We start from the raw sequence: 12,343 nt of genomic DNA on the forward strand, positions 1-12,343 counted from the left end.
GAAAAAAATCCTAAGAATGTGGACTGGAGGCTTAGATTCTATTGAGTGATATTAAATTTAGTAAGTAAATCATGAATATGATCTATAAATCATAAATTAATCAAAATTTGATAATCACAGTCCTTAAAACTAATACTATAATGAATTAACTTACTGAAAAAACCTACTGAAAGTACTCATTTCAAAATATCAATACTAAAAATATAGAGTTGAAAATATACATAATGAGAATCCCATTTTAGAATGTATTAAATGGGTGCCTGGGTGGCTCAGTTGGTTAAGCGACTGACTTCAGCTCAAGTTATGAACCTGGAGTCCTGGAATCGAGTCCTGCATCAGCCTCCATGCTCAGTGAGGAGTCTCTTTCTCCCTCTGCCCCTTCCCCTTCATCTGTTCCCTTGGGTGTGCATGCGCTCTCTCTTGCAAATGAATAAATGAAATTATTTTTTAAAATAATGAAATGTATTAAATTAAAGAAACATCTATCAAGCACTAGATACAATTGTTTTGATCCAAAAACTTTTGCCTTCGGCTCAGGTCATGATCTCGGGGTCCTGGGATCGAGTCCCGCATCGGGTTCTCTGCTCTGCGGGGGGCCTGCTTCCTCCTCTCCCTCTCTCTGCCTGCCTGTCTGCCTGCTTGTGATCTCTGTCTGTCAAATAAATAAATAAAATCTTTAAAAAATATATATATATATATACTTCTTTTAGAGAGAGACAGCATGAACGAGAGGGGCAGAGAAGAGGTAGAGAAGAAACTCTCAAGCAGACTTCATGCTGAGTGCTGAGCCCAACGCAATTTGGGAACAGTCCTGAGCAAACTTCAAGAGCCAGATGCTTAACCAACTGTGCCACCCAGCTGTCCCAAACCTGACACTTACTAAGCCCAAGAAATAAATAAATAAATGAATGAATAAAAGCAATGAGGTTATGATCTAAATAAACTGTATCATCTAAATAAGACACAAAACTGTGGTAAAAATATCTGCAAAATTATTCTGGCATAAAATTTAAACAGACATTAATAGTTAATATATCACATCCCTCAAATTAGTTTATAGTGACTAGATGAAAATAAGTAAAATATAAATGACAATGTCAGCCATCATAATCTAAGTGATATTTGTAGAACACCATATTTATCAACTGTAGGATAAACATTATTCCAAACACATATGGAGTGTTCACAAAAGCAGACCACTTATTGATCCATAACACAAATCTCAATAGATAGTGGCAGTATCGTAGCCAATGAGGTTTATCCGAGGCGCGATTATTGCTAATTGAAAACTTTTCTCAATAGATATTAAAAAATGGATCTCTTTCAAACTATGTTCTTCGATCACAACATAATTAAACCAGAAATTTAAAAAATGAACACACATAGAAAAGTCCACAATATATATATTATATATATAATACAGAATACACACTATATATATATACAATATATAATATATATAGATAAACTTATTTCTAAATAGCATGTATGTCACTATATAAAACAAAGGGGAATTATACAATATTTCGAGTCAAATAATTTAAAATCAACATATCAAAATTCATGTGAAGCTGCTAAAGAAATACATAAAGAGAAATCTTTAATATTAAATGCAAATATTAAGAAAGAGGAAAGGGGAGGTGAACCATGAGAGACTATGGACTCTGAAAAACAATCTGAGGCGTTTGAAGTGGCGGGGGGTGGGAGGTTGGGGTACTAGGTGGTGGGTATTATAGAGGGCACAGCTTGCATGGAGCACTGGGTGTGGTGAAAAAATAATGAATACTGTTTTTCTGAAAATAAATAAATTGGAAAAAAAAAAAAGAAAGAAGAAATGTCTGAAGTCAATGCTGTAAACCATAGGAACGTATAAGTAAAAGAACAGCAAACAAAGCATATAGTAAGCAGAAGGACAGATATAATGAAGATTAAGAGCAGAAATCAACAAAATGGAAAACCTGAAAATAGAGAACATAGAACTGCCTCACAAAATTCAGAACACTCAGTTAAATTCATATTTCGGATAGAGTATTTTTATTAGCATGTCACAATTTTTTTTGAAGATTTTCTTTATTTATTTGAGAGGGACAGAGAGAGCATGAGCAGGGTGGAGGGGCAGAGAGAGAGAGAGAGAGAGAGAAGCAGACTCTCTGCTAAGCAGGGAGCCCGATATGGGACTTGATCCCAGCAACCTGGGATCATGACCTGAGCCGCAGAAGGTGAACACTTAACTGATGGAGTCACCCAGGCACCGACTATGTCACAAATATTTTATGGAACATGATTATGCATGCAAAAATATCCAGTGTTGATATGAATTGGAATTTAACTGGGTTTTTGTATTTTTATTTGTTAAATCTGAGAACCCTACGGTAAAAGTCAATAACATCAAAAGTTTGTTCTTTGAAAATATCAATTAAGTTATATATCTCACACTCTATTGACAAAGAAAAAAAGGAGATGAGTGACAAATTATCATTATTACCAATTAAAGAGGGGGTGTACTCAAGATCTTTCACATATTAAAATAATACAAAGGGAACATTATAAACAATTTAATGCCAATTATATGAAATGAAGAAATTACTTGGAAGTCACAACTTACTAAAACTGACAAGAGAAAATAGATAATCTTACAAGAAGAGGCCGGAGAACCTCCTCACTCTCTTTCTGCCATGTGAGGATACAGCAAGAAGAGGGCATCTATAAACCAGGAAAAGGACCCTCACCCAAAACCTGCCCCTGCTGGCATCTGGAGTTTGGGCTTCAAGCCTCCACAATTATGAGAAATAAATATTTCTTGTTTAAGCTAACTAGTCTGTGGTAATTTGTTACAGCAGCCTCAATTGACTCAAATACTTTTCCATTTCTGTCATGATTGCCTAAACTTGTGGCTTCAGGGCCTTGGGAGTGTGGAGAGTAAGATGCTCCATTGCTTTTCCCCCTGCCCTTCCCTTCTGTCTAAAATTAAATTCTGCCCAGGCATTTGCTGACTTATGGGGGTGTGGGTGTGAGTCCTTCACAAGTCTCTTCTGAGGCTTTTCTGTTGCCAGGATCTAGAAAGTGAAAATTCACTTCTGGCTCAAATTTTTCCATAGCTGCTAAGGTTTCCTCCAAATGTAGAAGTCCTCTCTGGTAGGGTAACTACTGAATATTTAGGTCTTGGTAGCATTTTCTTCTTGACCCAGAATAAACTCACAGAAAATCCACCCCAGGCCTGAAAATAGTAGTATAGTCTGCTCCATTTTTATCTCTCTCTCAAATCTCCTTTCTCCATATATTTCTGTTCGTTCGTTCATTCATTCATTCATTCATTCATTCATTCATTTGATCTTGAGATAGCCAGAGGATCAGCCTAGTCAGTCACTACTTAAGCCATCATCCTACTATTAGAACCTTGAATGTTCTTACCCATCTTGCAGATACTTTCAAGCTTACTGTGATTTCTGTGGACCATTTGCCTTTACTTTCCTGGGCTGTGGACAGCAAACTGGATATGGTATCTCTCTCTCTCTCTCTCTCTCTCTCTTAAGATTTTATTTATTTCTTTGAGAGAGTGAGAAAGAGAGAGCACAAAAGGTGGGAGGGTCAAAGGGAGAAGGAGACTCCCCATTGAACAGGGAGCCCAATGCAGGACTTAATCCTGGGATGCCAGGATCATGACCTAAGCTGAAGGCAGTCACTCAACGGACTAAGCCACCCAGGCCTGCGGTATATCCTTCTCTACGGCATAAGGAAGAAATGGTTTCATGCCATGGCTATTGAACTTCTATTAGGTAGATAATTCTGATGTATCTGTGTCCCACTTCCTGGGTTAAGAGTAGGCTCATTCTGTTATACCAATTCAGTGTTATCCTCAAATTTATACATATATGGACATACTTGTGCATTTTTATCTGATTATGATAAATAGCACAAAATATGTATCATGTGGAGTCTTAAGTGTTTGAACATATGAATGGTGAACTATGATGTTTTTGTTTAGAATTTTTTCATACTTTGTTTTTACTTTCTGTATTTTATAAGTTCTCTGTAATTATATAATACGCTTAGAATCAGAAAAGCAGTAAAGAAAATTTAAGCACAATTTCTCCAAGTTAAATAAATTCTTAATATATCGCTTCCTAATTATAATTGTAACTATATAATTATGTAGTATAATTATATAATTACAGTTATGTATAATCAATTCTAATAATATTTTATTTATTTTTATTTTCCAACTGGATATAAATAACATATGGTAGTTTAAAAGCATGTAATTAGGAAAAACACTAGTTTTTTTTTTTTTTTTTTTTTAAGGCAATCTTTTATTTATTTATTTATTTGACAGACAGAGATCACAAGAAGGCAGAGAGGCAGAGAGAGAGAGGAGGAAGCAGGATCCCTGCTGAGCAGAGAGCCCGATGCAGGACTCGATCCCGGGACCCCGAGATCATGACCTGAGCCGAAGGCAGCGGCTTAACCCACTGAGCCACCCAGGCGCCCCGAAAAACACTAGTTTTATCAGAAAAACTTTCATAGTCTTGAGTGGTATAACCTACAAAAAGGTGAAAATTTTAGTTTTAAAAAATAAAGTTCACAATTGATAGATTAAAACTTGGCAAAACCTTTTGAATTCACATCATATTAAACTATTTTCTACTCCATGACTAAAAAGTAGAATTATGTTAATGAGTAATGCTAATTGTTCAAGGGTTCAAAGTTTTCAAGAAAATTTTAATCAGCCTTAATTCAAATGAACAAATAATATGATGGAAATTTTAGTCCCAGTGAAATGGTAAAGTAATATTCTCTTGATCTAATTTCAGAATATGTGGAATATGTATCAAAATTATATATAACTACATAATTATAATTTTACTATTTTAAAAATGTCATGTACAATTAAAATTTCCAAGAAGTAGTATCTGGGAAATAAGAGCAATTGAATGCCCAGAACACTGAAAAGATAGAAAGAAATTTAAAAACCTGGTAGAATATATCCTGTTTAGTTTCCCTTTAGTTTCCTTAACAATATAGTCTCTTTGCCAAACTTACACATACTGTTGGATCTATGAGAATAATTTCAACTTTGATTTGCTGGTAACATCAGTAGTAGTAAATGCTTTAAATAAAATAGTAAATTCTTTAGATGTATAAAGTTTCCTTTTATTTATAATTGTGATTGTGTTTTCTTTTAGACAAAATAATATTCACAAAATCCACATGAGAATTAAAAATAAATATTAATAAATAATAAAATATATGCATATGATTCATAAGAAAATATTGAGGAAAATAACACAAAATATGAAAAATAGTGCCAAGATGCTCTTTAATACAAAAAATAATTTCCCCTTTCTCTAAAGTTGTGTAATTGTACCCAAGTATATAATTTGATTATTTAGGAAAATATATTTTGATACCTCTTTTTGATAAAACCGGGAAATGCTTGATAAGCCAGATTGCCATGACTGACTAAATGGAGGTGAATTTCTCCACATAACAGTATCAAATGAAATTTGACTTACTGGGGCACCTGTGAACTCAGAAAGAAAATGAAGTACCTACAAATATGTGGAAGGAAAAAAAGAGGAAATTTTGGTGATAATCTGAAATGAAATAGATACGACTACAAACAACTTCTTAACCTTTTTGCTGAAAGTCTTATTATATCCCATTTCTCTTCTATCTACTCAAAAGCTTTGAACAAATCTGATATATATGATTTCTGTTAATGGTTATTTAAGCAAACAGGGAAATTGAATATCTTATGGTTCTGTAAGATGGAATCAGTTATAAAAGACTTCAAGTTGAGATTGGTAATTTAATGAAAAGAAAAAATTAGAACTGGAGGTGACAAATCAAATGTAAATATTCTCAGAGATTTTCTATTCAGGATGTGTATTTTTTTTCAATGAAAGTGAGATTTTAGGATGAAGTCAAGATACTAAAACATAAAAAGAAATGTTGAGGTTATCTGTGTTGTAGACTCAAATATTCAAAAACCATAAAATTAGTAGTAAAGCATAGAGACAAGTACAATGAAATGATAATAATGATATTAGAGTTTGAATGCACATATTCAGAGTAAATAATTTTAGTACAGGCAAAAAAGAAAACAAACAAAAAAACTATGACTACACACACACACACACACAGAGTTTTTCACTCTCTTAGGACAGTACAATATGCCAAAGATATTAACTTGATCGTGGTCTGTTTCTTCTATGAAATTTACATTTGGTCACTACCCTGATTGCTTTTCTCAAAGACAACGGGTTTATGTACACTTTTTTTTTTTTTCCCAATTTATTTATTTTCAGAAAAACAGTATTCATTATTTTTTTTTTTTGAAAGAGCACCATTTAGATTCATGAGAAAATCCTGTATTTCTGAAAGACTACTAAATATATTTTCTGTATTTCTAATCCATACTAGCCAAGAGAGATCTGGACACCATTCATCACTTAGGAAATGCGACAGAACAATTTGGACTGTCCCTTAAATATTTGTTGTCCAGGTGATACAGCCAACAATGTTACTAAACTGAGGAATAATGGTTTTATTGGTTCAGAATTGCTTGTATTTCAAGTTTACTTATGTATTAAATTGAAAGAAGTTACATTAAAACATTGTCCTGTTTCGGGTCATTTGTTCCCTTGTCATTTTCCAGAAATGCCTAAATTATGTCATATTGACTTCATCCAGTGTCTAAGAAGATTCTTTTTTAGAGACATCTTTCTTTATTTTTTAAAAAAAGATTTTATTTATACATTTGACAGAGAGAGACACAGCAAGAGAGAGAACACAAGCAGAGGGTGTGGAAGAGGGAGAAGCAGGCTTCCTGCCAATCAGGGAGCCCGATGTGGAGCTGGATCCCAGGACCCTGGGATCATGACCTGAGCCGAAGGCAGACGCTCAATGACTGAGCCACACAGGTGCCCCTAATTACAATACTTCTTCCTTTTTTTTTTTTTTTTGGCTTGGTGTCAAGAAGAATTCTTTTTTTTTTTTTTCATCTTTCAATAGTTTCTCTACCAGTAGTTTGAATATTTAGTATTACCTATTAGGTTTTAGAAAAATTTCCCCATTTAACAAATATCCTCTCCTTTCTTTTGTGGATAATACTTTATTCCCCGCCCCACCCCCCAATCAGATATAAGTGAAGTAAAAAAATTGAGTGATTAACTTTCATCAGAAATTAAAGAAAGCTGCGGCATTAAGTTGCACGTAACGAATGAAAAATATCTCCAGTGAGTTCTAACAATAGCCAAGCCCTGTACTCACAACGTGCCTTAGATAATTTGTTTTCTGAAGTAGCTCTGGAAATTTTATTTGTGTGCCCAAGCTTCTCTGGTTCTATTTTAAATTGTCTTTTCTCTTTTATTATTTATATTGGAAATACTTTTGATTTAGTTCATAATCTTCCTGCAAAAGATACATTGTACATTTGTGCTTCTTCATACATTATACATAACAATAAGCAAAATTTACAGCAGTGTAAGCAAAAGAATAGTTAGCTTTACTGCAGTATACAAAATTCAGCCAATTCAGCAAAAGCCTTAAAACTCTAGAAGAAACATTTCACAAGCTGCGTATGTGTTGTAGTAAGCCCTTCAAATATGTGTGCATATACATTTTTTTTTTAACTTCAAAGAAAATTGAATGGTTTAGTAAATTCAAAGTGGCAAGTAGAAACATAGCACTCTCTGTTTTGTAGTAACGGTGTTTGGTACGGCAGTTCCAAGCCAAAGATCTTCCATAGATTTTGTTAAAGGGAAACACTACTAATTTCAAATTTCCATATAAGGACTAAAGCTATTTTGGTTGTATATATAGTTGTCGTATAAAGAAAGTATTGAAAAACAGAAGAGTCTGACCAATATTCCCTTTAGCTCAACTAAAAGTTAGATTTCTTCCTGACTCCAAGCCTCTGACCTTCCTTCCTTTTATTTACATTAGAAACTATAATTGTGAACTATTTTTCTACTTTTTTGAGATGTGAATCTTCTCCCAGCCTCTTGCTGGTTTTACAAACCCAGGAATATTGTTCACAGGGATCTGGGAGTCATCCCTTTGAAATATAGTCCTCCAGGAACAGTGTCTATCTCCCAGTCTCTGAGGGTGGGTAGGAGCCAAATTTAGATTAGTACCAGTTAGCAAACAGAGATGACCTAACCAAATTGACCAACCTCCCTCTCCCCTAACATCTTCCAGAATTTTTCCAGTAGTTCATCCCAGTGTTAAAAGTCCTCCTGCCTTTTGTGTTGGTGGAGTTGAGCTCAGTTTTTCTGTCCTGTTGCAATACTCCTGACCCCTACTGGAGTAGTCTTGAATATAGTCCTCATTGCCTGTTAAATACCGTCCAGTGAATTTTTTCTTTAACAAGTCTTTTTCTAAAATCACGATGTGCAGTAATCTCTAGGGAGTCCATTTCTATAAAACCTTAACTTCAGGAATGGCCTAATCGAACTGTATTTGAGTGTGATAAGTGATGCTTTCCTAAATGCCTATGCAATTACTAATAATTAGAAAAAGTGTTTTTTGTTCCTCATTTAAATATCTTACTTTTAACAGCTGTAGCTAGTTATTCCTTGGTTTTTATTTTCTGGGCCTGAGCAACAACAACAAAGATATCTACAGAAGAAATTCAGCTCTTGTATTCTGAAACACCATTCTACATATAACAAATTTCCTGGGCTTCCTCCTTGGTAAATATATGACAAGGGCTAGAGTTTGTCAATTTCAGCACATAAGCCTCATTATGTCCTTTGTCCTCTTTACTCTTAAAGGGAGATGGATTCTTTTTAAAAATATAGTTTAGTTCTAACAGGGTTTTGCATCTTAACAGTTTTTTGAGGTCATATATCCCAATGAGAATTTTATGTAAGGCATAAAAATTATTCTCCACAAACTATGTCTTTACATAGACACTTGAAATTCTGTTTGAAAATCCAAGGGTTGATGGAACTCTTCAACTGGGAGATACATATTACCTAACATAACTCTGCTCCCAACAGCAAGTCCTCTCCAAACTGAATTAGTGGAATAGTATACCTGTTCTCTGCCCTAACATGGGCTCCTGTTCCCCCTGCTGTTACTGCTTCATATTCTCCAACTCCTTCTGTAATTGAAGGTGTTTCTATGTTAATCTGGTTCTACTACTTAAAAGTCCTCCCATAAATTCAGAGATCCTTTACCTATAATATTCTATTTCCTAAGTCAATGAGATTTTCAACCAAAAGTAAGTTAAATTTACACTTGAAATTTAACTTCCTCACTGTTGTTCATTTCAGTTAGATTTCCTGTTGGAACTATGCTCTATGAAATCTTCAGCAGATTTTTATCTCTGCTTCAGCTGAATTCATTTTTAAATGGTCTCTAAATATTCTCTAATATCTTTTCTATGATTATTTTCTCTGTTGTGTCATTTTTGTTCATACTTACTACCTATTGAAGAATCTGTCTAGAGTTGTTTTATCCATATACCTAATTATTCCATCAATAATTACTATTTTGACCTTACTTTTTTAACTTAGTAAATTACTATCAACATTCCCAAAAGATCCCCACCCAAGTCCTACAGATTGAATGGCCCATGACAAAGTGTCTTTTCCCTTATTAAACCTGCCTGGGAGTTTGCAAAGTTCTTGCCCAACTGTTATAGACCAGCCATTAATCTTGAGCCACGTGATCATCTTTTATCTATGTTCCTTTAGTAGGGATTTGAGACAGATTGCTAGAGAATTGACTTACAGAAATGATTATCAGCATTGAGATGATGATTTATCTTATCCCTGGACTAGAGAAGAGAACATATGGTCAATGACTCCACTGGTACAGAACTGATATTCATCCTTGCTTCCTTGCTCTTGTTTTATGCTAGCGCATAACTTTGCACCTTAAAAATATCTCTCATTATGTTTCCTGCAAATTATTCTTAAAACTTCATAGCCCAATTGATCTAGGTGGGCAAATTTATTCCTTTCCTTGCCTGCATCATGCTAAAAAAAAAAAAAATCACCTTATGTTATTCTAAAATAAAGAAATTGACATTAAGTTATTTTCTTTTATATCCCAGAAATGTAATGGAAGGTGTGAACCATTATCAGCATGCTGTTCAAATATTAAATATTTGTAGTCTTAAGTAATCAGAAATCTTTTTGTATGTTCTACTATCTTCTTTTTTAATGTAACAGTAAATTTTATTCAAATTTCTCAAAATTTACATTCAGTGTATTAAGTGCTTCTAAAACATATGTCACCCTTTATATAATGGTTTTATTATTTCATCTTTATTTTATAGTTTTTTTCATCTTGTCTTTGCACAGTTCTTCAGTAGAAGTCAGAGTCCTGAGTTGCCCAGTTAGAAGCCTCTAACCCAGTTTTCTGATGAAGTTTCCTCTTTCATGGCCGACATCTGGTGTTTAAATGAAAGGCTTTCGGTCTTTTCAATCACTTGCTGATAGGGTGAGACTGCATTGTTACCCATAACCACATGGCCTAACTTAGAATCAGTCTTTGTATGCAGTCTTGCATTCTAATCAAATTGACAATCCACTTTTCAGCTTCTTCCAGAGTCGTGTTCGGTCTGTCTGCCCATGTGTTAAGGCTGATACGCAGGTGGGTGCGACAAAAAGTCTCATATATGAAAAGATAAGCATTTTCAATGAAATTCTCAGGACAAGCCACCAAGAAGTCATTCACAAGAACTGATTCACACTCCTTCAGCTTTTTCCAAGACACGAAGTTAACACATAAGTATTCACCACATTTTGTAATTGGGTCTTTACCTGTGTAAGACTCTGTTGAATGACTTTAACCAGATCTTTTAGTACTTGCTGGTGTTTTCAAACATCTTTGTTTGAAATGATGGATGTATCATAACAATGCAGAATATGTGGACACGTTGTCGGAATTGCATTATGATATGGTGGCTGGTAAAGGAAGAGATCAGTAATGTTATTATGCCCTTTGAGGTGGGTGAAGAAAAAACACAGAGGCAGTGGATTGGCCATGTTTACTGCTGAAAAGATTGAAGTGGAGAACTCACAGATTTATTCTCTATTTAACCATAATAGCTCTTCCATAGCTGCATCCCAGTTCTATGCTAAGATTTCAGAGGCCAGTTTTTCCGAGTGAAAGCAAAGTGTTTCTGTCTGTCGTTGGAATCAACACAATCAAGAAGTAAAGATTCTGCTACTCCAGAGTGATTCCCACATTCATATTGGAATTCTGCATATCTTTAGAGTGTATCTAAATATTCCTGCCTAAAACCACACCTGTCCAGGAGGTAGGTAGTTGAACAGTATCTGGCCATCTCTGGTTGATTGCATCTGCCTTGTAGTTTCTGGATCTTCAGATGTCTTCACAATTGGTTCCATTTGCCTGAAGCTGTTTCAGTTTTACAACAACTGTGATACTTTTTTCGTTCAAAACATGTGGAGTATCATCAATATCAAGGTTTTTTTATACATCCATAGCAAACTTGACCATGTTGGTATCACTAAGAAAATCCAATTTTCTTTGTAATAATTATTTTTCATTATATATCTCTTTATGGAGAAAAACTCAAGCGGTGGAAAGAGTAGATGCCAATCCAAAGAGTATATGATGGAAATAGTCAAGTTGTACTCCACCATCTCACCAAGGCCAAAGTTTTTACTACCTTCTTGACATAGGCACAGGAAAGATTTACAAATTCAACAAATCTAAAATAATTTTTATTTACAGTGGAGGACAGACTTTAAGGTGACCTCCATGATCTCTGTTTCCTGGTGTTCACACTCTTGTATTAATCCTTCCCCTTCAGAGCAGGAAGACATGTGACTTGATGTAAACAATAAAATATTGCAAAGGTGATAAGATGTCTGTGGTTGTATTACAAAAGATTGCCAAGACTGTATACCCATCTGCTAGTATCTCTCTCTCTTGCTCTCACTCTCTCTCTTGCTTCCCATCTCCCTTTCCCTTTGTCTTTCCATTACTGCTTTTGAAGTGTCAAGCTGCCATATATCTTATAGCTATAGGAAAATTAATTATTCCAACAACCTGAGAAAGCTCAGAAGTGAATTTCTCACCATTTCAGCATCCAAAAAAGAAGGCAGTGTGGCTAATGATTTGATTGCAGCCATATGAGCCCTGAAGAAGATAACCGGTTAAATCCTGCTTGGACTCCTGAGCTACAAAAACTGTGAAATAATAAATGTGTGTTTTAAACTGCTACATTTATGGTAATTTATTACATAGCCATAAAATGAATACACCGATAAATGCTACTTTTTTACTGTTTTTCTATTTCATTTATTAACATCATTATACATTCTTTTATGTAGGCTCAAAACATGTCACCATATTT

The 12,343-nt window shown here is 34.5% G+C and overlaps 2 pseudogenes; one reads left to right on the forward strand and one right to left on the reverse strand.

Moving 5' to 3' along the window:
* The first annotated feature begins 1,219 nt into the window (after positions 1 to 1,219).
* On the forward strand, positions 1,220 to 1,351 carry LOC122907992 (annotated as a pseudogene).
* An 8,969-nt stretch (positions 1,352 to 10,320) lies between these two features.
* Positions 10,321 to 11,627, reverse strand: LOC122907887 (annotated as a pseudogene).
* Between the last annotated feature and the right edge of the window lie 716 nt (positions 11,628 to 12,343).

This window comes from Neovison vison, chromosome 5 (assembly GCF_020171115.1).
Source record: "Neovison vison isolate M4711 chromosome 5, ASM_NN_V1, whole genome shotgun sequence".
Classification (NCBI taxonomy): Eukaryota; Metazoa; Chordata; class Mammalia; order Carnivora; family Mustelidae; genus Neogale; species Neogale vison.